The sequence below is a fragment of the Sapajus apella genome, unplaced genomic scaffold (assembly GCF_009761245.1).
Source record: "Sapajus apella isolate SASKATOON/1434 unplaced genomic scaffold, GSC_monkey_1.0 scaffold78, whole genome shotgun sequence".
NCBI classification, from domain to species: Eukaryota; Metazoa; Chordata; class Mammalia; order Primates; family Cebidae; genus Sapajus; species Sapajus apella.
In genome coordinates, this window is record NW_022437018.1 from 4,283,578 (window position 1) to 4,310,605 (window position 27,028).

The following is a 27,028-nucleotide window of genomic DNA, read 5'->3' on the forward strand; positions in this document are numbered from 1 at the left end:
AGACTTTTAGTTGTGTATTTGAACCAATAATAGTTCAAGTGATTATTGATATAGTGGGAGTAATATCTGCTATATTTGCCCTTGATTAACTTATCAATCGATTTATTTTTATCTTCCTTTCTTTTTCTGTCTTCTCTGTTTGTTGTTGTTTATTTTGTTTCTTGTGACAGGGTCTTGCTCTGTTGCCCAGGCTGGAGTGGAGTGGTATTTTCTTGGCTCACTACAGCCTCTACCTCCTGGGCTAAAGTGATCCTCCCACCTCTTCTTGAGTAGCTGAGACTATGGGTGCATAGTCATGCTGGCTAATTATGTTTTTCTTTTTGTAGAGATGAGGTCTCTCTATGTTTTATAGGCAGGTCTTAAACTCCTGGGCTCAAGTGACTCTCCCACCTCAGCCTCCAAAAGTGCTGGAATTACAGGTGTAACTACCCCACCCACCTTCTCTGGTTTTAACTGCATATCTTATATCATTCCATTTTCTCTCCTGTCATAGCATATCAATTATATCTCTTCAAAAAAAATTTTTTAGGCTGGGCGCAGTGGCTCACGCCTGCAATATCAGAACTTTGGGAGGCCTAGGTTGGTGGATCATTTGAGGTCAGGAATTCAAGACCAGCCAGGCCAACATGGTGAAACCCTGCCTCTACTAAAAATATAAAAATTAGCCGGGCATGGTGGTGGGCTCCTGTAGTCCCAGCTACATGCAAGTTTGAGGCAGGAGAATTGCTTGAACCCAGGAGGTGGAGGTTGCAGTGAGCTAAGATCGCACCATTGCACTCCAGCGTTGGTGACAGAATGAGACTCCATCTCAAAAAAAAAGTAAAAGAATAAAAAAATTTGTTAGTGGTTGCCCTAGAGTTTGCAATATACATTTTCAACTGAAGCCAGTCTAGTTTCAAATAACACAGCATCACTTCACAGGCAGTTCAAGTACCTTACAACAGAATATTCCCATTTTCTGTCGCCTGTATTTTTTTTTTTTTTTTTTTTTGAGATGGAGTCTTGCTCTGTCACCCAGGATGTAATGCAATGGCGCAGTCTTGGGTCTGCAACCTCCACCTCCCGGGTTCAAGCGATTCTTCTGCCTCAGTCTCCCAAGTAGCTGGGACTGCAGGCACGTGCCATGACACCTGGCTAATTTTTGTATTTTTAGTGCAGACAGGGTTTCACTATGTTGGCCAGGCTGATCTCAAACTCCTGACTTCATGACCACCTGCCTCAGCCTCCCAAAGTGCTGGGATTACAGGCATAAACCACTGCACCCAGCCCTCTTGTTCTTTTTAGTTTCACTGTTGTTCATTTCACTTATCCATAAGGGATAATCACCCACTATGCTGCTGCCATTATAATTTTGAACAAACTGTTATTCGTTAGATAAATTAAGAACAAGAAAAGATATCATCTTCATTTAGTCCCTCCCTAAAGCTCTTCCTTTCTTCATGCAGATCTGAGTTTCTACCTGTATCATTTTTCTTCTCTCTGAAGAACTTTTAACATTTCTTACAAGTCAGGCCTACCTGCAACAACTTCTCTCAGTTTTTACTTATGGGAGGAAGGTTTTATTACTCCCTCACTTTTTAAGGATTTTTTTTTTTTAAAGAGACAGAATCTTGTTCTTTTGCCCCAGCTTGGAGTACAATGGTGCTATCATAGCTCACTGCAATCTCAAATTTCTAGACTCAAAAAATCCTCCCACCTCTGGAACTACAGGCATGTGCCACCACACCATGTTATTTTATTTTTAGTTTTAGTAGAAAGGAGGTCTCGCTATGCTGCCCAGGCTGCTCTTGAGCTCCTGGCCTAAGTGATCCTCCTGACTCAGACTCCCAAAGCATTGGGATTACAGGCATGAGGCACCATGCCGAATCAGATAATTTTATTGGGTTATGAAATTCTAGGTTGGTGGTTCTATTTCAACACATTAATTTTTTTTAGCACACTCTTTTCTTGCTTGCATAATTTCTAAAGAAAAGTTAGATGTAATTCTTACCATTGTTTCTCTGTATGTAAGCGGTATTTTTCTTCTCTGGCTTCTTTAAGAATTTTCTCTGGATCTTTGACTTTTGATAGCTTGAATATGATATGCCTAGGTATGAATTGTTTTAGTATTAATCCTGCCTGGTGTTCTCTGACCTTTTGGGGTCTATGGTTTGATGTCTGTTGTTAATATTGAAAAATTCTCGCCATTATTAGTTCAAATATTTCTTGTTTTCCTGTCTCTCTTTTTTCTCTTTATTTATATTCTTACTATGTGCATATTAATCATTCCTTTATTTCTTGGATTCCATCCTATTAAAACATTTTTCCCTTGAATTAATTCCCTTGAATTATCTTTGAGGTTTCTTTTCTTTTCTTTTTTCTTTTTTTTTTTTTTAGAAAAAGTCTTGCTCTGTTGCCCAATCTAAAGTCCAGTGGCATGATCTCGGCTCACTGCAACCTCTGCCTTCCAGGTTCAAGCGATTCCTGTGCCTCAGCCTCCTAAGTAGCTGGGATTACAGGCATATGGCACCATACTCGGCTAATTTTTGTATTTCTAGTACAGACAGGGTTCCACCATGTTAGTCAGTCTTGTTTCAAACTCCTGGCCTCAAGTGATCCACTTGCATTGGCCTCCCAAAGTGCTGGAATTACAGATGTGAGCCACCATGCCCAGCCTAGTTTTGGGGGTTTCTACTGACTTTCTTCAAGCTCACTCATTCTCTCCTTGGCCTTATCTAGTCTACTGATGTAACCATCAAAGGCACTCTTCATTTCTGTTACAGAATTTTTGTTTCCAGCATTTACTTTAGATTGTTAGAGCTCCAGTCTTTCTGTTTGATAACATGATTTTATATCTAGAAAATCCCATCCTTTCTGCCCAAAAGCTCCTTGAGCTAATAAAACAACTTTAGCAAAGTTTCAGGATGCAAAACCAATGTACAAAAGCAGTAGCATTCCTATAAACCAGAAACAACCAAACCAGGAGACAAATCAGGAACACAGTCCCACTCACAATTGCCATAAAAAGAATAAAATACCAAAAAATACAGCAAACCACAGAGGTAAATGACCTCTACAATGAGAATTACAAAACACTGCTCAAAGAAATCAGAGATGACACAAACAAATGGGAAAATACTACTTGCTCATGGATAGGAAGAATGAATATCATTAAAATGGCCATACCATCAAAAGCAATGTACAGATTCAATACTATTCCTATCAAATTACCAATGGCATTTTTCACAGAACTGGAAAAAACTATATAAAAATTCATATGGAACCAAAAAAGGGCCCAAATGGCCAAGGAAATCCTAAGCAAAAAGAACGAATCTTGAAGCATCATGTTACTCTACTTCAAACTATACTGCAAGGCTACCGTAACCAAAACAGTGTGGTACTGTACAGAAACTGACACACAGACCAATAGAACAGAATAGAGAGCCTAGAAATAGGGCTACACACCTGCAACCACCTGATCATTGACAAAGCTGACAAAAGCAAGCAAAGAGGAAAGGATTCGGATTCCCTAATCAATAAATGAAGCTGGGATAACTGGCTAACCATATGCAGAAGGTTGAAACTGGACTCCTTCTCATGTCATATACAAAAATCAACTCAAGGTGGATTAAAGACTTAAATGTAAAACCCAAAACTATAAAAACTCTGGAATATAACCTAGGAAATACCATGCTGGACTTAAGAACTGAGCTAAATGATGAGAACACATGAACACAAGGAGGGAAAGAACAGACACTGGGACACATCAGAAGGTGGAGGGTGGGAGGAGGAAGAGGATCAGAAAAAAATAACTATTGGGCACTATGCTTAGTAGCTGGTAGACAAAATAATCTGTACACCAAACTCCTGTGACACAAGTTTACCTGTATAAAAAAACTGCATATGTACCCCTGAACCTAACAATTTTTTTAAAAAAAGAAATAAACACACCCAATTTTAGTTCTTACCAAAAAAGAAAAGTCTTTCTGCTTACCTTGCCCATCTGTTCTTGTAGGTTATTCATTTTTTTTTCCATTAGAGCTCTTAGTATATTAACTAAGAGTTATTTTAATTTCAAAAGCTCTGCTATATCTGAGTCTGGTTCTGAGGCTTGCTTTGTCCCATTGGACTGTGTTTTTTGTTGTCATTGTTCATTTTGCTTCTGTGCATGCCTTGAAATTTTTAGTTGAAAGCCTGAAATGATTAGGTAAAAGGAACTGAGTAAAATAGGATTTTAGCATGAAGTTTCATGTTTGGCCACTTAGGTTGTGTTTAATTTTTGCTGCAGCTGTGATAAAAAGGGCAAAAATTGCCTCTAGTGTTCTTGTTTTTGTCTCTCCCCTTTTGTGTTTTCTTAGAGACCTATTAAATAGGAACTGAGGCTTGTGGTTCTGTTAGCTGTAATCCTGCTATTATGCAGGAGCTGCCCTGATATGGTGGTGAGTCGTGAGCATAGAAGACTTTTTCTATAATCCTAACAGTGAGGTCTCAGTGTTTTAGTAAGCCTGAATTGGGTATTCCCCTTCTCCCAGGTCGGTTAGGCTCTGGTAAAACCTCAGTATGTTAGGCACTTGAAAATTAGTTTCCCTTGAAGTTGGGCCTTGTTAAGGAGAGGAGAGAGCTCTGGGTGTTGTTCAAAAGGTTACTTTTCCTCTCCTTCTGCATAGGGAGATTTTTCTCCAGTCCTCACAATGAGAACCTAGAGAGTGTCCTGGAGATAAAACTCTTCAGTGTGAGAGCCTCCTAAGATTGGGTTCCCTCAGAGGTTTAAAATTCTCAGGTTTGTTATCTACATGGAGCCTGCAACAATTTATCCATATTAACTTAAAGCATTCCTATGAATATTAGCTGTGGCCAAGGGCTTCTGCTTCATGTAAGCTGTGGTTTTCTGGATCCACCTGTTTGTCTCTGTAGTTTTCAGGGCAGCAGTTGCCCTGTAACCTCAATTCTCTGATGGATCTAGGAAGAGTTACTGATTTTCAGTTAGTTCAGCTTTTTTCTTGTCACGAGGATAGGAGTAATGACTTCCAAGTTCTTTACATGTTGACAGACACCAGCAGTTCACCAGGTCTGTTTCTGATACTTAAATTAATATAGAGTCACCATATGTCTGTATGAGCAGGAAGTAGTATCTGTATCTTGGAACTCCCTGGCTACATTGTCCTAGAACCTGAGCACTTAGTCAGTGGAGCTTTCAGACATCCCTCTGGGAGGAATTGTAAAATCTGACCAGTCCACTAACAGATTTCCCTTTTTATCCTTAGTTGTTTCTGTTACTGCAATGACTACATTAGATGGAAAAGACTTGGCCCTCCCAGCCAAATGCATCCTTGCCCACTACTACCATAATGCCACACACAGTTCAGACTGCAGTAGATTTTTGAGGAAGGATGACCTTGTTAGCTCAGTGTCATGCTTGTCTATGCATGCTCCACCTTTGGGCTCCTGAGGTTATAATGCCCCCTCACACATTCAGCCAGTGTCCCAAAGTGAACCCACCGTGCCAGGTAGATGAATTAACAGGCACATCTTCAAACCCTAATGCCCCCAACTTAATGGTGAATTCCTTCTCACTAGACCTTCCTTTCCTGTAAGTAGGTCTCACTCAGGACCACTTCAGCTCATCAGGCCTTCAAAAATGGGAGGGTTCCAATGCTAGATCTATTTGATTTACCCACTAGTTGTTCAGAGACTAGTTCTATATGCCCAGGGGTATATAGAGAGGTAACATTGTTAAGGTACCTATGGGTGTTCAGAGGCATCCCCTGAAGCTGGAGCCACATTGCTTGCATTTGTACACAGGTTTCTATTGCCACATATTCAAGATCAAACATGTCAGTGCCTGAGACTTTACCTCCAGCAATCCCCACAGAAAGTGGTCCTTCACCAATGTAGAAAACCCAGTTATCTCCCTTACCTCAGGTTGAACAACTGTGAGGTGTAACCAGGACTCCGAAGTTTCTCTGTGGGAATGGCGGTAAAGCAAACTCATCTCCTTGTTTAGTTTCTTTCCTTTCCTTGTTCTGCTTTCTTCAACCCCTCAATGAACTCTGTTGGAAGCACTTCCCTAATCAATCGCTTCTCATAATCCTCATCTCAGGGTCTGCTCTTGGGGAATTCAAGTCAAGAAACTATCTAATGAGGTCAAGGCAGTGAATGCCTTCTATTGTATGTATGTATATATGTATTTGAGATGGAGTCTCACTCTGTCACCTAGGCTGGAGTGCAGGGACACTATCTCGGCTCACTGCAACCTCCACCTCCCGGGTTCAAGCGATTCTCCTGACTCAGTCTCCTAAGTAGCTGGGATTACAGGCATGTGCTACCATGCCCGGATAATTTTTGTATTCTTAGTAGAGATGGGGTTTCACCATGTTGGCCAGGCTGGTCTCGAACTCCTAACCTCAAGTGATCCACTTGCCTCAGCCTCCCAAAGTGCTAGGATTACAGGCATGAGTCACCACGCCCGGCTGGCAGTGAATGCCTCCTAGTCTCACATTTTCAAAGCCAAGGGGTCCCTCAGTGTGCTCCAGAGGGATTTGTTTCCTTCAAGTGGAGTGGCTACCACCATTGAAATGGTAGCTGCTCATACAAATACATGAAATTCTCTATTTCTGCCCAAGAAAATTCTTTTCTATTGGTTGCTCCGATATTTTTACTTATTTTTTAATTTTAGTGTGATTATCCCTAAGAGGGCTGAAAATGGCCAGGACCCACAGTCATCAAACAATTCGCCTGACTGATCACCATATTCAGGAAGCTTGCTTGAGTATTTACCCTGAAGTCAAAGGCTTTCTGATGCCTCCTTTCCCAACCTTTCTGGTTTTTTTCTCCTAGTGCCTTTATTCAGGAAATACTGACACCCATATATCCCCCATCTTGCCTAGCCAAGGCCTATTCATGAAAAATGATTAAACCAGTCAGTGGCAAAAAGGCATGGTTTCTACTTTTCTTCACTCGGTAAGAGACGGTGGGGGAGGGTCAGGATAAGTAATGAAAAGCTCAAGGCCATTTCAGGGATCAGACAATAGGTATGAGGAGAATTCTGGCTCACAGGGGCCTTTGAAGATACCCTCTGGCATTTGTCCCTGGTACATAGTTGCTAGCTGTAAGCTATTTCTTATTCAGTTTGTAGATTAATCCCCATAGGAGAGGGGTGTGCTGCCCCTTGTCCCCATGTCTGTACCTCACCTGGTGCTGGTGAGAGCTGAAGAACACAGGTTACTTGGGTTTCAGGTCAGCAACACAGGTGGCCACGGGAAGTCTACAGGGTGTTGTGGGCGAGGCATCAAGTTCAGCAGAGGACAATCTTGATTCAATTCCTGGCTCTATACTTGTGAGTCGTGTGGCTACAAGAAAATCACTTAACCTCTCTGTGGCTCCGTTTTCCTGGATAGAAAATGAAGATAGTGATCATGACCTCCAAGAGCTGTTCTGAAGCACAGAAATAAGATCAAACATGTTCAATGCTTGGCACCAAGGAAATACCTGAGAAATGGCAATGCCCTCCTATTCTCCCATACAGCAAGGTTTAGTAAATGACACTAGGTTTATCTGAGTCATCATTCAGCTTCATAAAAACTGAACATGCCTCCCTCATTCCACAATTAATTCCCCAAATTAACATTCTGGAACATTGAAATTAGAAGGCTCTTTTCATGTCACCTTGTCTAACCTGCCCATTTTGCAGGTGATAAAACTGAGGCCTAGAGGGCTCAGGGCTCCGTTCAAAGCCTGCTGTTTCTCCTCTATTACCCCTTGCCCTACACCTTGTTATCACCTTTTTGAAGTCCATGTTTACACACTCTAGTGAATGTTTAGCTATTTGCACTTGCAGTATTATTTTATGAGGTGTGGCCATGTGGGGTTATTTCAGGTCTTTCGCTATGGTCTCCCAAAAGGAAAATATTGTTGATTGCTCACAGTCTCCTAAGGGTGTCAAGCCAGTAGTATCTGGCCATGGGCCATGGGTTCCAGATACTTCCTCCCTGAGAGAAGACTGTTCTCTCTGGATGCACTTGTCCACTGGCATAAATGCATTCTGCCATGGCCAAGGTGGTGAGGCTGGAGGAGAGAGTTTTACATAAGCTGGGACAGTCCAATCAGCTTCCTGGCCTTTAATGGCTGCTGACTTTGCCAGACACCTGTGCTCTGGGGAGACAGCTCTCCCTCTGTCTAACCCCAGGGTCTGCTGCAGATCTAGAGACCCAGAGTTGTTGGATCTTCAAGGCCAGAGGCCTCCAGCAGCCTAGAGCTCTGTTTCCTCACCAGCCAGCTAGTTCATTTCTGCACTGTAGCCTTTCCAGAGTGGGACAGGCCATTAGTGGCCTTGGCGACAAAAATTATGAAAACAGGCCAATCGGAACATCGTCAGGAGTGTCCTGCAGCTTCCCAAAGAGTTGTTCTCACAGTGTCAAATGCATTAAGTCCTACCAGGGAGAACAGGAGAGACATAACTGAAATACTCTTGGAGCCTCCTCAACCCCAGGGTGCTACACTGCACAGCACCCACTGCAATGCTACCCTCAGCCCCCAGCTTCTGGGATACCCTTGGGAGAAGATATCAAAGTCCAAATGATGGCAGGTAGGTGGAGTGGAGAGACACATCAGAATCTGGTTGGGTGTGGGGAATACAGGACAGTTTGAAAACTCCCCAGATGATTCTGATAAACTTCTCCCTCTGTCTAGGTTTGCCATACTTAGCAAATAAAAACACAAGACACCTAGTTAATCTGAATTTAGATAAACAATGAATCACTTTTAATTTAAATATGTCCTATGTGATATTGAGAGAATACTTATACTAAGAAAAAACTGTTTATCTGAAACTCAATTTGAACAGGGCATCATTGTATTTTATCTGGCAACTCTCCCACCTTCCCCACCCTCAAACAGGAAAGTGACATTTTAAAATACCATTCTAAAAAAAAACACACTCACTGTCAAACAGTAGAGAAGTATAAAAAATAAAAATAAAAACCAGGCATAATTTTACCATCCAGAGTTGTTAATCACTGCTAACATTTTGGTCTATTCCTTGGCAGTCTGCCTGTGTGTGTCAGAGGTTTATTGTCAACCATATATTTATGTATAAAATTTGGATTACACCAAACATAGTTTTATGTTATCCTTTTCCTCTGTAACATTATATATATGTGAAAATATATAACATTTTCTTATATATAATACATAGCATTAAACATAAGAATGTTATATATATATCTTTATTTCACAATTATATAAATTTAATGTTACATATTTTCTTATGTTTTTAAATATCCTTTTGAACATGTCTTTTTTTAACTTTTATTTTAAGATCAGGAACACATGTGCAGGTTTGTTATATAGGTAAACTCATGTCATGGGGGTTTGGTATACATATTATTTCATCACACAGATAATAAGCACAGTACCCGATAGTTATTTTTTCAGATCCTCTCCCTCCTCCTACCCTCTTCCTTCAAGTAGACCCAGTGAGTATTCTTCCCCTCTTTGTGTTCATGTGTTCTCATCATTTAGCTCCCACTTATAAGTGAAAACATGCGGTATTTGGTTTTCTGTTCCAGAGTTAGTTTGCTAAGGATAATGGCCTCCAGCTCCATCCATGTTCTTGCGAAGGGCATGATCTCATTCTATTTTTTTGCTGCTGCATAGTATTTCATGGTGTATAGGTACCACATTTTCTTTATCCAGTCTATCACTGATGGACATTAAGGTTGATTCCATGTTTTTACTATTGTGAATTGTACTGCAATGAACATAGGTATGTATGTGTCTTTAAGATAGAACAATTTATATGCCTTTGGTTACATACCCAATGATATGGTTTGGATCTGTGTCCCCACACAAATCTCATGTTGAAACGTAATTCCCAGTGTTGGAGGTGGGGCCAGGTAGGAGGTGATTGCATCATAGGGGCAGATTTCCCCCTTGGTGCTGTTCTCCTGATAGAGAGTGATTTCTCCTGAGATCTGGTCATTTAAAAGTGTATGCACCCCTATCCCCTTCCTTCTGCCCTGGCCATGTGAAGTACTAGTTCTCCCCTTTGCCTTCAGCTATGATTGTAAGTTTCCTGAGGAGTCCCCAGAAGCTGAGCAGATCCCAGCATCATGCTTCCTGTATAGCCTATGAAACCATAAACTAATCAAACCCCTTTCTTTATAAGTTATCTACTCTCAAGTATCTCTTTATAGCAGGGCAAGAATGGACTAATATACACAATTAATGAGATTGCTGGGTTGAATGGTAACTCTGCTTTGGGTTCTCCGAGAAATCACCAAACTGTTTTCCACAATGGCTGAACTAATTTACATTCCCATCAGAATTGTGTAAACATACCATGTTTTCTGCAACCTTTGTCAGCATCTTTTATTTTTTTGACTTTTTAATAATAGCCAGTAGACTTTTTAATAATACTTTTCTGACTGGTATGAGATGGTATCTCATTCTTGTTTTGTATTGCATTTCTCTAATGATCAGTGATACTGAGCTTTATTTTTTCTATATGCTTGTTGTCTACATGTATGTCTTCTTTTGAAAAGCGTCTGTTTATGTCCTTTGCCCACTTTTTAATGGGGTTGTTTTTTTTTCTTGTAAATTTGTTTAAGTTCCTTACAGATGCTGGATATTAGTCCTTTGTCAGATGCATAATTTGGAAATATTTTCTTCCATTCTGTAGACTGTTTGTTTTGCTGTGTCTGTTGATAGTTTCTTTTGCTGTGCAGAAGTCTTCTGTTTAATTAGATCTCATTTGTCAATTTCTGCTTTTGTTGCAATTGCTTTTGGCACCTTCACCATGAAATCTTCACCAGTTCCTATGTCCAACATGGTATTTCCTAGGCTATATTCCAGAGCTTTTATAGTTTGGGGTTTAAGTCTTTAATCCACCTTGAGTTGATTTTTGTATATGGTGTAAGAAAGGAGTCCAGTTTCAATCTTCTGCATATGTCTAGCCAGTTATCTCAGTACAATTTATTGAATAGGGAATCCTTTCCCCATTGCTGGTTTTTGTCTGCTTTGTCAAATATCAGATTGTTGCAGGTGTGTGGCCTTATTTCTGGGCTCTCTGATCTGTTGCATTGGTCTGAGTGTCAGTTTCTGTACCAGTACCATACTGTTTTGGTTACTGTAACCCTGTAGTACAGATTGAAGTCGAGTAACATGATGCCTCCAGTTTTGTTCTTTTTGCTTAGGATTGCCTTGCCTATTTGGGCTCTTTTAAATTTAATATGAATTTTAAACTAGTTTTTGTCTAGTTCTTTGAAGAATGTCATTGGTAGTTTATAAGAATAGGATTTAATCTGTAAATTTCTTCAAATGATACTGATTCTTCCTATTCATGAGCAAGGAATTTTTTTTCCATTTTCCATGAAGAGATGTGTCATCTCTTTCTGAGCAGGTCTTTTTAATGGCTAAAAATGCTCAATGTTATTTCAACTCAGGCATGTAGGGGAATGAAAGAAACAGATCTTCTCAGTTTCTCAATTTTTGCAGGTGACAATTAGCAATCAGATGCTTGATACAGCAAACATCCAGCACTATGCCAGACCCATAGGAGGGGTTCATAAAAAACTTGTGGATTAAGTGAATAAATATATTCTCTCATTATACTGAGAGAACAAATCCCTTCAGACCCTGGAAGCACACTAACTTAAACACAGTACACACATTTCCATTGTATAGGTTATCGATGAATGAAGTAGGGGCTGTTTGGACTTCAGCAAGAAGTTGATAATGCAGCATTCTGGCCTTTGATGTTGAACACAGGCAAAGTTGTGATTTTACTTTAAATTTCATAAACATTTAGCATCCATTTGGTGTCAGGCCCCACTGTAGGTACTCAACACAGAAATGAACAGGACGAATGACATACACATGAAATTACATTTGTATGTGGTGATAATGGATAATAAAAGAATAATTAAACATAATATTTCTATAGTGACGAATGAGAATTGAAACCATTATAAGCACACAGCTTACTGTCCATCCTAATATGACCCAACTATTTGCCTCAGCATTAATATGACTGCACTACTCCACAAAATGCTAGCCCTAAAATTATGAAGCTGCAAATAATGTTATTATTTGTTTCAGGAAGTTCCTGAAAATGTATGACTCTTCACTAGTCCTCATCTAAGTAGCTGGCCCCATCTCAGAACAACCCAAGGGGTTTGCATACCCCTGAAGGTGCTATGTCAAAACCTCACCTCACTATGTTCATCAGTCCCGCCTATTACAGCACAACTTTGCACAATTCTAATTAGTCTCTACATTAAAAGACCCACCTAAACTAGTTCTTCAAAATGTTATCAATATTTCGTCCTTGACCTCCCCTTCTAAGATGCTTCTAAGATTCCATCAAAGGAGTTGTATCTCTTATTGCACTGGGCAATAAACTTGGCCTTGTGCAATCAGCAGGTTATTTCAGTAGTCTATGTGGGATTCACCAGTCAACATAAGTGGTCTAAAGTCAAGGAAGCAGAAACATTCAATCCACAGTGATGGAGGAGGGGCTGGTGGTGACAGTACTTTCATGTGGATAAAGCCTCTCAAAAGTGGTAACATTTGAGCTGAGACCTGAATGAAGAAAGGATCTGGCCTGGTCATATCCTGGGGACAAAAACTTCCAGGTGCTGGAAGTAACAAAAGAAGAAAGCTTGATAGTAAAGCAAAGGTTGTCAGAGAGGTAGGGATGCATGGCAGATAGTGTAGGTCATTACAGGCCAATGTAAGGTATTTAAATTTTATGCTAAATATGATTTTTAAATTGGAGTATTTAAGCAAGAAAGTAACATCCCTTCATCTGCCCATCCAGTCAATGAATATTAATTGCAACCTTCCTCTTGCCTGGGATTTACGGGTATGAACTGCACTGCAGATTTAGCATTCTGGAGGGAATACAGACACAAATTGCCCCACGCAGAAGACCAATCCCAGCACATTGCAGGAAATGTGGGAAGAAAGAATGACCCATAAGCTACACAGTCAAAACTGGCCCTTCCTTGTCATAGTGCGGGTCCCACATCTCCAGGGTTCAATGTCAGCAAAGTGTGCCTGGTAATGGTCCCCAGTTGCTGATATCCATAAGGCACTATAGCACACCCAGGCTCTAAACTCCCCAGGAACAACAATCTACATTATTTTTATCTAAGGGCCTCAGCCCCAAGCACAGGGCATGGCATACAGTAGGTGCTCAAAACATGTTGGAATGGATGGTCTGCTTTTTATGCTACACCCAGTTCCAAAAAGATTTAAAGTTGTATACACGCTCCATACATTATTAAAACACAAAAATAAATGACGAAAATGGACCAAGGGAATGGGAAGTTAGGGAAATTAAAAAAAAAAAAAAAAAACAAAAACAGGGATAAAGTCAGTAGTTAAAAATCCTTAATGAGCAGTTTTGAGTAGAGGTGAACTACAGTTTTCTAGCAGCCAATGAAAAGAGAGCAAAGGCCAGTTGCTATATTCACAGAAATAAAATTAGATGCAATAACAAGAAGCCAGTGCCTCAGGAAGAGCCCAGCTCCTTCTAATGTTGAATCAAAGACATTTTTTATGGTCTTCATAAGGGGATTTTCTGTAAGACAGTAAATAACAACATCCTTAGAACAAATATAGTTGTGGGTTTCAAATGGCCATTTCTTGAAACACCCCCTAGGAGCATTACCCAGGCACATCTGAGCATAACTCCATCAAGGAGACTTGGCCAGGGAGGAGAGGGTAGTGCACACAATTCTGATCAACAGCTTGCTGGTGACTGCGACGTAGAATGGTAGAGAAACCCAGATGGATGCTGGGGAGAGTGGAGGGTGAAGCTGACTGACCCAGTGGTTTTTGCCCTTGCTGGAGGCAGGTGCATGTTTGCCTCTTACATACCTATGGCAGGGAGCCACTTGTAATGTGGGAAGTACCTTCTTCTTAACCGGAATGGAGAATTCTCAGGCCTTCTTCCTAAAATGAGGGGGAGGGGGCCTCCATAGAGGAGGGATATGTGGAGAAGGGAATCTTCATGAAGTGCTATAGTAAACACTTCATATATTAACTCTGTGAAGAAAGCATCTTCTGGCAGGCAAGCTTACAAAATGTGTGCAGTTACTGGCGGGGTTGCCTAAGGCCTGTCTGCGGCTCCATCAGGGTGCCCCATTTCCTGGCTCTTATGGGGGCCATAAAAGCCTGCTCCTGACTGATTGCTGACATACGAGGTGACAGGCAAGGAAATGGTTTCCTTTGGCCACATGTGTGTATCCTAATTTACAGCTCCTCTGGAATTAGCAAGGGCAGACAGCTTCACTGCTATTGCACAATTATGGACTTCTAATGGCTTCTTCATAAAGGAGAACACTTAGTTTAGAAAAGAAAATCATCGTGAATTCAATACCAAAAGTAACAACATTTTATACTTATTATTATTGAATATTCATAAGCACTCTTTAAATTAACTGGATTCTTTCTTTTCTTTTCTTTTCTTTTGAGACAAAGTCTCGTTCTGTCACCCAGGCTGGAGTGCAGTGTGTGATCTTGGCTCACTGCAACCTCCACCTCCCAGGTTCCAGCAATTCTCTCTGCCTCAGCCTCCTGAGTAGCTGGGATTACAGGCATCTGCCACCACACCCAGATAATTTTTTTGTATTTTTTACAGAGAGGGGGTTTCACCATGTTGGCCAGGCTGGTCTCAAACTCCTGACCTCAGATGATACATAGGGCCCACCTTGGCTTCCCAAAGCGTTGGGATTACAGACATGAGCCATCGCGCCCAGCCAGGAGAGATTTCTGTCTTGCCAAGCTCACTGTCTTGTTGGATCCTGACATTGCTCATAGATGGGAAAATGGAAGCCCAGTGAGGGTTAAGTGATGTCTCTTCAAGGCCACAAAAAGTTGTTCCTAAGTCCTAGTTTCCTAACTCCTAGTTGATAGCTCTTTACATGCATGATGTTGATGAAGCATCCAGCCTAGTGCTAGGCACTAGCAGCAGGAGTCCAATGATTATTCATTTACCCCGTTTGCAAACTTCCTCTTTTCCACTTTTCTGCTAAAAAGATACTCATAGATTGAAGGATAAGGTGTAACTCCCCCAATTGGCCTACCTGCTATTCCCACTTTGCAGAGACATCTGCTTTTCCTTGAGTACCAAGTGGAATGCTATAAACACATGTTCTTAATAAAATACAGAAACCAACTAAAACGTGGAAGGTTGTCAAGTCTTAGAACTACAAGGCTGGCAATAGAATCCCCTCTTAGCCTTCTAACTCAGGCTTGTCACTGAGTCTGTGACCCCAGACCTGTCCCCATGTCTTTCTTTTCCATATGGCTTTGCAGACACCATGGCATTTTTTGAGTGCTCACATCTGAACAGAGGGACAGGGAGAAATATCAAATGGGATGGATCCATGAGCTTCCACAAGAAGAACAGAAACAGGATGGGAGCATCCATGCAGACCACAGGTTGTACATTCTGGTGAAGGAGATGAGGCAAGAAAGAAGTCCATAAATTCTCAGACAATAAGGTCAAGGAAATAAATTCTTTGGATGACAATAGGGAGGTGGCGAAATTTATGAATATGATTACATAGTGCTGGATTTGTACTATTTTCAGCTTAGACTGGAAAGTCAACAACAATGCAGTGCTTGGGGTATTCTTCATATGATCATTTTCCTTCCATTAGGCATATAATTTTTAAATTATTTCCAAATTACATTCTGACTTCACATTATGTACATATTTGTTTCAGTGCTATTGCGGGGGAGGGGAAACAGGGGAGAAAGGATGGTGGCCAGTGCCCACCAATCTGCTCCTAAAGAGATTATTCTCTAAATGCTTTCTGAAGGCCCACCTGTTGAATGAACAGATGCACCTTAGGGTAGGTAGCTGGTGTTACAATGGACTATGGAAGAAATATTAACAGCATTTTTTAATGGCAGAGGAAGAACTACATGTGGCTCAAGGCCAACAGAAAGGAGAAATAAAGGCAAATTGCTAGTGTCCCAAGCATAGGAAAAGAAACTAAGGTACTTCCATAAGTACCTTAGGATTTTAGCATCAATGGTTGAAACAAAAGTTTTGCCTTTTGCTAACCAAAACACTAACCAGATTGGGCTTCTCCCTGACATTTGTCTATTTGCAGACTCTGATTTCTAAGTCTCCTTTTATCCAGCAAGTTCCCCAACTATGATTACCTCCAATATATGAGCTCATTTCTCTGCACTTATTCCCAAATGGTTGACATCGATTTGCAACGTTAATGAAGTAAGTACCCAACTATCCTTGTTCATGAGCTATTACCTCGGTATTGATTGTAGCCTTAATTGACAATTACTTGAATGGGCCGGGCTACACTGAGCTTTTATTAATTTTCCATTGTGATGCTCATTACTAAACTTCTTTGCAATTGTGTAATAATGTAAACTCCCACTGTGGCTAATTGAAGTGGAAAATTCCACTGGCCATTTCCCAAACCTATTTCTCTTGGAAAATAAAGAATTTGTATTGTTAAATTTGATATCAGGATTCCAGGTTTTGATTCTGTGGGAAGTGAATCGTGACTTTGGCTGTGAAAATAAATAGAATTTGCTAATTATTTTTCCTTCACTACTATTTCAGAGGACATGTGGTATCCAGAGACTGGATTCTTCCCTCCCCTCCTAGACAAACAGTGAACTCCATGCTACTGTTAAATTTTATTCATTCTTCTATCTTCCTTAAAACGTTTTTTAAATAATTAGAGGTGGAGAAGGGACAGAGAGAAAAGAAAATTATGTAGTTTTAGGGATTTTCATTTCCTTCAGCTAAGCCTATAAGTCAACATTTTTTTTTCCATTCTTTCCAACAAACAAACTCTGATTTTAAATCTCCTTCAAATAATAAGCAAAATGTATGAGAAACACCAAGACCCTATTGGAAATAAAAGTTAGAGCTTTGTCACAGAAGAGCAGTTAGGAAAAGGAAGGACTTGCTCACCAGTACAGCTCCCAGAGACACACTGAGAAACCCCTTGCCTCTCGCCTCTAGAGCTCAGAAATCAGAAATATTTCTGGCCCTCACCTCTTAGAGAGCTTCACACTGACCACTCTTCATCACCCTAATTTGCCCTTTACTGTCTCTGACCATGTTGGGACTGTCAACATGCGTGTCAGGCTGAGTTACAAGCACACTCAGAAAAATGTAATAAGGCTTCTGCCTTCTGGTGTATGGCTGAGATGAGCTGAGTTTGGGGCATATGATGGGAGAAAGTGATTTGGAAATGTGACTTACGATTCAATAAATCAGAGGAATGGATGTAATGTAATTTATAACTGATTAAAGTTGGAGTTCACTTTATTGTTAGCTATTAAAATGGAGCCACTCCTATGGTTTTCTGAGAGAACCACAAGTGTAACAGAAAGAGAGTTCAAAAGTGAATCCATCAAAACAACTGCTTAATTCTTGGTTTTGCTGCTCCAGAAATATAATCAGTGAATGTCCACAAAAATTTTGGGAAAAAACATTGATTGGCACCCAAAAAACTGAACTTCCAATTAATAAAACTAGTGCCCTTTTTGTTTTGTTGACCATTACACATGCGTTCTAAGCCTCACATTTGTCCTTTTGCGCCCCTTTATAATCACTGTTTTTCCCACTTTATAAAATGCAGTACATATGAAGATCGGCAGCACAGCCATCCCTCAACAAAGGACTTCCTGCTGGTAGTAGGGTAAATGATGACCCCAAAAAGATACATCCACCAGAAACCTTAGAATGTTACCTGAGGTAGCAAGTTTTCTTATCAGTGAGATATTTTCAGAACATCTTCAGAGAGATGTTCTGGAAGAAAAAAATTAACCAAGATCAGTTGACTTTGAGCACAGTCATCTCTATCTTGAGTGAAAGGAAATGCAGTGGGTGGAAAATGCTCTTCCCTGGGAATCAAAATTCTCATGGCTTAATGTCTCTAAACCTTATGATACAATGAGGGGTTTGGCACATATGACCCTTTTACAGGGTCTCTAAAATGCAGTGATTTGGTCTTGAGACACTGAGCTGCATGAGAATAGAACAGTGGAAAGGGTACTGGCCTGGGAGATCAGAGCAATGCTTTGCATTTTCATTCTCCTGGCCAGCTCTGTGGCCTTGGACAGGTCACTTCCCCTTCCTGGGCCTTACCTTCGTCCTCTGCACCAGTGAGTGCGATTGAGGCAGCTAACCTGTCCGCATGGCGAGTAATGGCTCTTGGTATGGTCACTTTTATGTGTCAACCTGGCTATGCTATCGTACTTGTACTCAGTTCCAGGTGTTGCCAGGAAGGCTATTGCGCAGATGTGTTTGACATCTATCGTCAGTTGGCTTCAAGTAAAGGAGACTACCCTCAATTATGTGGCCAGGCCTCATTTAATCGGTTGGAAGTTCCTAAGAGCACAAACTGAGGTATGCAGAAGAAAAAATTCTGCCTTGAGACTGCAGCGTTAACTCCTGCCAGAGCTTCCAACTTGCCAGCCTGCCCTACAAATTTTGGACCTGCCAGCCCCCACAACTGTGTGAGCCAATTCCTTAAAATAAACTTCTTTTTATAAATATATATCCTGTTGGTTCTGTTTCTCTAGAGAACCCTAACTGATACAGCCCTCTAGATGAGATGATAAATCTGTGGTCATCAAAGGAAGATGCATATCTTCTACTTGCTGTGGTGGGAATAGTTTCAGAAACACTGTAAAGCACAGGATACCTCAGGGGCCATATTCACCCTGCAGACTTTTTTTTTCCTTGTGCCTACATTGTTTTGAACTAGCTACTATTTAAAAACAAGGAGATATTACTTAAAGTATGAATTTCTAATTCTCTTCAATAATTAGAGATCCAGCAACCTAAAGTTTATATTCCTGCAAGGAAATAATCAGCTTGAACTAAATCCTCAAACTGGGTTACTTGTCACCCTAGGGTACACAAAGGCTTTCCAAGGAGTATCAATTTCCAGACGCTCATCTTCCGTATGTTCTCATTTCTAAAGCTGATCAGCTTGGCAACCTGCTTGCCTTCTGAGCCTCACATTTGTCCTGTTTTTCTCTCAGCTTCCCTTTCCAATCACTCTTTTCCTACTTTATGAAATGTAGATACGAAGATAGGCTGCCCAGCTGTCTCTTCAACAAAGGACTTGCTGCCTGTAGTGGGACTAATGGTGGCCCCAAAAAGATATGTCTACCTGAAACCTCAGGATGTTACCTTACAAGGAGTAAGGGTCTTTGCAGATGTAATTCAGGTAAAGATCTTGAGATGAGATCGTTCTGGATTAGGGTGGGCCCTAAATCCAATGATGAGGATCCTTATAAAAGACTGAAAAGGAGAAAGCAGACAAGGAGACACAGAGGGGAAGGCCAAGTGCAGAAAGAGGCAGAGACTGGAGGAACACATGTGCATGCCAAGGAAAGCCAAGGATGGCTAGGGGCCACAGAAGCTGAGAGAGGCATGAGATGATTCTCCCTCAGAGCCTCCAGGAGGAACCAGCCCAATATACGCCTTGATTTTGAACTTCTGCCATCCAAAATTGTGAGAGAATAAATCTCTGTTGCTCTTAGTTACAAGTTTGTGATTATTGGTTATGGTGGCCCTTGGAATCCAATCCACTGTCCATCTGTGGAGAATGCAGCCAGCAGACAGACCCAGCTCTTTCAGGGTCTGCCTCAGCTGCAAGTGTCACACCCTTCCTGGAATGGTCCCAAGCCTGGGTGGCCAAGTCTCTATAAAGACCGGTCTCCAAGACAACTCTAATGGATGGGCAGTACCCACTTTAGGGCTCCTAGCCAGGTTGGCCAAGGCTTCGCAGATTTCGTCTGTGCCCAGGCCTACTTTCTTTCACAGATATTGATCCCTAATAAATATCTTGTCCTGCACTCTGCTTCCTGAGATCCTATCCTGCACTGCAAAGGAAATGCATACCTTTTCCCCATCTCAAATCTAGCTGCAGTGCATTGCCTCAGGGTGTTAGAACTTTCTCCATGACAATGAGGCAATTCAAAATATTCATATGGAAGTAACAAAACCGTTCCTATTCACATTTACTTATTTGTATAAATCAGGTTTCTTAACCTTTATAGCTATAAATGCCAAAAATAGGAACCTATTTGATACTGAACCCTATCTCATTCTAGTATTAAATAATAGACATCCATTTAATGAACTAATTGAAACAAATAAAACCCTATGCATCTTATATAGGTATGCACTTTAAATAAAATTTTAATTTCATGTTTAATCATTCATAAAAACGTTAAAAGTATATCTATATTGTTTTGATCAATTTTTCCAGAAGATAAATTTCATGAACACCTATGGCCTTATGGTAGCAGGAAATAAAATTTCAGTTTGGATTTTTATTTATGTTATCAAGAAGCCTGATAGGGTAATGCATAAAACACTTGAAAACAAACATACTACATTAGAATAAAATTTTGTGGGTTAATAGAAATTAAAATATGAGATCAAGGAGAAAAAAGTAAAATTTCTGTATATCAGAGAGAACTTAACGTTTTTTATTTACAGTTGATGTATCAAATTGCTATGGGGATTACATTTTACTAGAGGGATGTAAACTTTTATTATCTTTTATTTATAAATTATTTATTTATTTGCAGGCGGAATCTCGCTCTGTAGCCAGGCTGGAGTGCAGTGGCATGATCCTGGCTCACTGCAACCTCCACCTCCTGGGTTCAAGCAATTTTTCTGCCTCAGCCTCCCGACTAGCTGGGACTAGAGGTGTGCGCCACCATGCCTGGCTAATTTTTTTGTATTTTTAGTAGAGACGGGGGTTTCACCATGTTGGCCAGGATGGTCTCAATCTCTTGACCTCGTGATCCGCCCCTGTCGGCCTCCCAAAGTGCTGGGATTACAGGTATGAGCCACCATACCCAGCCTATTTTTTTTTGAGACACAGTTTCACTCTTGTTGCCCAGGCTGGAGTGCAATGTTGCAATCTTGGCTCACTGCTACCTCTGTCTCCTGGGTTCAAGCAATTCTCCTGCCTCAGCCTCCTGGGTAGCCGTGATTACAGGCATCTGCCACCATGCCCAGCTAATTTTTGTATTTTTAGTAGGTACAACGTTTCAACACGTTGGCCAGGCTGGTCTTGAATTCCTGATCTCAGGTGATCTACCCGCCTTGGCTTACCAAAGTGCTGGGATTACAGATGTGAGCCACTGCGCCCAGCCTAAACTTTTACTTTAAAATGTTGCCATTTACCATACACTTCTAATTACCCTCTTAAAAATGACTATTAAACTTATTCAAAAATTTAGATGTTAACTTAAAAATCTGATAAGGGTTACATAGTTTTGCAAAACATTTTTAGGAGGTTCATAAGCAAAAAGTTCCATGACCACTGATTTGTGTTGCCTGCTAACCCCTGCAGGCTTTAGCTAAACTACTGAATACCCCTGTGCTAAAGCACCTGTTAACACTTTAGTGCAGTTCTTGGGAGCACTTTTTCCATTCTTTAAGAATCATGGCTGAAATGCAGAAATGGGGCAGATTTTTCTAATTCCCACAAAGGTCATTTGAAGGCAAGGACCACACAGGAGAATGCTCTGAGGGGCAAGAGAGAGACTCACTTACAAATTCTCCCGAAAGAATTTAAGAGAAGCTGCTCTTTCTATGCCCTCCCCCTATGCCCTCCTGCCACTACCCCCAGCTTTCTCTTTTTCCCCTCTCCTGTAGGCTCTATTAGGGGTGGAGGAGAATGAGACATCACAGGAGAATGTATTCACTTTGTATGTTGCCCTGCCTTCCAAAACAATAATTATAACCATAATTATGACTGCCATTTATTGAATACTTTGTGGCAGGTTAAAAAAAAAGAATTCTTTTAACAGCTAACACCAGAATTCTTCATAGGAAGGGAACTATCTTTGGGGAATCCCTTGAATAAGCCCTTTTAGGGACTGATTCTAAAAATTATTCAGAAGATGAGTTAGAAAAGAAAATCTGGGGAAAAATTATGACAAATAACAGCCAATAACTTTATAACCGCTTCCTATGTGGTAGACACCGTGTTAAGCACTTTATATACAGAAATTCATTAAATCCTCACAATCACATTATTATTATTATCCCCATCTCAAAGATGGGATAACTGAGGTACAGATGACTAAGCAAAGTGTCTCAGCATTAAATCCTCACAATCACATTATTATTATTATCCCCATCTCAAAGATGGGATAACTGAGGTACAGATGACTAAGCAAAGTGTCTCAGTTCAAGTAAGTGGTAACGTTACCCCTGGCCCCAGAGTCCAGTGCTCTTATCTACTATGCAGTATGTAAGGTCTTAATAACAACTGTGCTGTGCTTTGCTAGGATTTTTAAAAACAACAATAGTAATTAAACCAATGTTATGTCTTCTCATCATAGAGTAAAGAAATAGGAGAGAGACCAAAAGTAGCTCCATATGTAGAAAACTAGCATATGATAATTAGGCATTTCAAATCAGTAGCAAAAATGAAAATTTCTACTTTACACCTAAACTGAATTATATTCCAGATGGATCGAATGTATATCAATGTAAATGTATCAAAAATCTTAAGTACTAGGAGAAAATATTGGAATATTTTTATAATTTTGGCATTTCCTTCTAGGCAGATGATGCCTGGAATTTATATTTTAAAAAAAGATTAGTATCTTTTGCTACATAAATATAAAAAAAATTGAAAAAACACTTTAACCTAAGCTGTAAGACAAATAATACTCTGAAAAAATATTGCAAATATGTGATAACCAAAAAGACCAAACCTGTTTTATATATATATATATATATATTTTTTTTTTTTTGCATAAATAAATACTTATTTTTGAGACAGGGTCTCGTTCTTTCACCCACGATTGAGTGCAGTGGCATGATCTCGGCTCACTGCAACCTCCAACTCCCAGGTTCAAGCGATTCATCTGCCTCACCAAGGTGGCACTCCCTACTTGGGAGGCTAAGGCAGGAGAATCGCTTGAACCTGGGCGATTATAGGCGTGTGCCACCACATCCAGCTAATTTTTGTATTTTTATTAGAGATAGGGTTTCACCATGTAGGTCAGGCTGGTCTCAAACCCCTGACCTCAAATGATCCGCTCACCTTGGCCTCCCAAAGTACTGGGATTGCAGGCGTGAGCCACCATGCCCCATTCCCATAATATATTTTTGAAATTTCTGTAAATTAACAGAAATGCCAAACTGCCAATTAGAATAAGAGATTCACAGAAAAATAAATGCAAATGGAAATGAACATATAAATCACTGCACAGTCACACTCAAAGCCAAAGGTGTCCAAATTTAAAAAGAGAGGCTTAAAAAAATTAAACTCATGGAGATAGAGTGGAAAGATGGTGGCCAGAGACTAGGAAGGGTGGGGTTCAGGGCGGGGGGGAAACAGAGGGGATGGTTAATGGGCATAAAAATACAGTTAGATAGAATGAATAAGCTCTAGTATTCAACAGCACAATAGAGTGACTACAGTTAAGAATGATTTATTATATATTTTAAAATAAGTAAAACAGTGGAATTGCAAAGTTCCTAACACAAAGAAATGATAAATACCTTAAGTGATGGATACCCTAATTACCCTGATTTTTTTTATCTTTACACATTGTACGCCTGTATCAGAACATGACATATACCCCACAAATATGTACAAACTATGTATCCATAACACTTCAAAAAATAGGGAATATCATAAAGAAAAAATTAGAAAATATTAAAATGTTTGAAAAAATGTCAAGTGAGAAAACTCTTAAGATATTATTGGCATATGGGTGGTAGTGTAAACGTTAAGCCTTTTTGGAGAGAGCTTTGGCAGTAGCTATTCTAACACAAAATGCTATTTCATTTGTTCTAGAAATTATAGGAGGAGTTATCATGTTCTCAACATTCCAGAACCTAGACTGAGTACACATTTTTCCCCTGGGTCAATTCTGCATGTCATTCTGGTATTCAGACTCCTCCATTATAGAGGCCCACCTACCTGTTCAGTGTAACTTCCCCACACCAACCTGTCTCCCCAAGCCTGTCGGGTCCCAAACAGCACACCTCCCACATCCAGGCCTTTGCTCATGCTGTTTCATCTTCTCAAAGGACCCTCCCTCCTTGCTTTCACCTCTCCCCACCTGCTTCAAGGTCCATCCCAAGCTCCATCTTCACCAGGATGCCAGGTCCTTCACACAGTTCCCAATATTAAGTAAGGACTCAATAAATGCAATATTTTGTTACTTTAATATTATTAACACTTACACATCTACTCTCTCAGGTTGTTCTCTAATCCTTTGGGATATGTTTTCTTTACAATTAGGTTGAAAGTTTCTTGAAGACAAGCAATACTTTGGGCTTTCCATGGAAAGGTAGTATAGTTTCCAGGGTTTTAATATCAGACAGACCTTGGTAGTAACTTGATCTGCCTTTTCTACTGATGGTTCAAGTTATTTTACCTATAGGCACTAGCCCATAATACCTGCTAAAAGCATTGTTAGTAGGATGATTACAGCTGTTTACCCGCTCTCTGTATCACAGCTCCTCAGTCCCATCAATGCCGAAACAGAATCAAACTCATGGAAGGTATTCAGCAAACGTATTGTAAGTTGATCAGCTAGAGGTCCAAATTATCATGCATTCTATCAAATATGCTTTAAATGACATTTTTGTGTATTTTCTGTATGTGGTGCACATGTGTGTTTTCATTTGTTCATTCATTTATTCATTCAATTAAGAAGAACTCCTCTTTGCCTTTAAGTGGGCTAGTGACTATTCTCAGTTTAGAACTAGCCAAAGAATCAATCTTGACCCAGTTGCTAGGAAACCCTGTCTTTGGAACAGAAGTTAAGAATCAATTTCCCCATGCTTTAAAGAACATGTATTTAAGTAAATTACTTCCTCAGAAATATTGATTCATTCCAAAAGCATTTAAATAATATGAAAAACAAGAGGATTTTTATGTGGAAACTGTATCTTGACAGTAAAGTAGACGTGCACTTAAGAAAATGTATTTACACAGATAATCTACATCTTGTTCAAGAGAGAAAATAGACTTTAATGTAGTAATAGGACTTTTTATGTAATGAACTCTCATGGGTTCTTGCATAAATCATGATTCCTGGGTTGCGTGAATGTTTTTATGTGTTTTTATATGCCTTTGTGAACTTTCATAAGACTTTGGTTATGTGATTATATCAAAGGCTGAATTTATATTAGCAAATGAAGCATTGTGAAGTCATGAAGACATTTTCTAACGGAAACATCATAACTAGAAGCACATTTTCCCAAAAGATGTGTTTTGAAAAATGCTAAATCGTTTAAATGGTCTTAATGCCTTGCAAAGGATTCTCTCGGTCAGCAACTGGCTTCACATACATTCTCGGACATCAGCAAGCCCTGCTCCAAAGAGGGATGCCAGCCAGCCTGTGAAATGTTTCTGCAAGAACTTTTGGCTGCCTTAACCGCCTAAAGCAAATGTTTGTTTGCTGCAGTATGAGAATCAAATGCTTTTGTGTGAAAACACATGCTAGAGAAACAAATGTTTGTTTTGGTAATCGACATTTGGACTGTTGGAACATTACCACTTAAGATATTGGTTTGAGAAATATACATTTCATTTGGAAAGCACTAGTTAGGATCAAGCATGTGACACAAATCTAGGCTGAAAGGAAATGAGGTTGAAATTGGACCCAACATTTTCACTTCCCCTTGTCAGTTCTGACTAGGAAAATGGTTCCTTGATTTACATGTTGCCTTATAATGTTACTGAGCAGCAGCATAAAAGAAAAAATAACTGATTTACTTCCTTCTGGAAGTGTATGACTTATATAAATTATCAAAGATAGCAGCAAGAGTGTATTTATCTAGTATTAATATTTAAATGCCATTTTCCTATTGAATGTACCACATGCTCCATATTAATCTTTTAGATTAGACTTAGTACAAATTGATGTTTCCTAAATGGAAGATTTCTCCTTACAGTTCACTTTTGATTATCCATGCTAACTGGCAGGAGGAAAGGTACAGACACTCCAAAACAGCAGGAGATACAGAAATAAGCTTTGGCTTCTGAGAGCATTAAATTTTTTAGTAGCAACAAGAAACTAATTACATTTTAAGGGGGAGAGATACAAGGAAGTTTATGTGGCAAGAGTGTCATTTATATATTAAACATATTATATTTGGTCACAGATAATCCATAATTAGAAAGTCAAAATATACTATACTGATGTTGAGGCTGATTTCTAGAGCAAAAAAGGTTTTAATTAAAATTTTTTTTTCTTTTGTACATTTTAAACTATATTTTTTGCTTGAAGAAAGCCAGAAGTATATATAAATGCATCTGATATTTTTTTACCATTATGTTTGAGTTTTCCTCTTTTGTAAAAATAAATTGCAGGATCTAGGTTCACCTGAAAATGTATGAGCTGAAACCTGTAATCAAATCAATACATACTTAATAATAAAATAAAATTATAGCTCGAATTCTTTGTTGCTGGCCTTAGCTCTATTTGGTCTTTAGCTTAAAAGATATTATATTTTGAAATAGAAAACAGAGACCAGTTCAGAATAGCCAAATGGAAGAATTATTCATTAGAACATCGAGAAACATGATTTTGTATCCTGAATCTACCCACTATTAACTGTTTCCATTTGTAAATTTCATTCTTTTTAAAAAAAAGATAAGTGATATAATGCATGTATATTTGAGGTAGTACTTTGAGCTCCCCAGAACTTAATAATTTAAAGTATTACAGTAAATTCTCATTTATTCTGAATCCAAACTACCAGAAAGCTGAAATAATGAAAATTTTTGTACAATTTATAAAATGGTAATGTCCCTGGAGCATTACAAGATTCCAAATTCCTTTGAACAGTCACAGAAAGATTAAATTTTGTGCAGCATAATTTTCTGGGAGGAATGTTTGATAGAGTTCTAATTCTTTGAAGATAGTATTTAATCCATGTGCAACCTATGGTAATTCTTTTTTAACTTCAATATAGAAATAGTATCTTTGCATTTCCAGGAAACCTAGGTTTTGTATTTTGAGCTGATCAAACCCTAAAATGTATAGC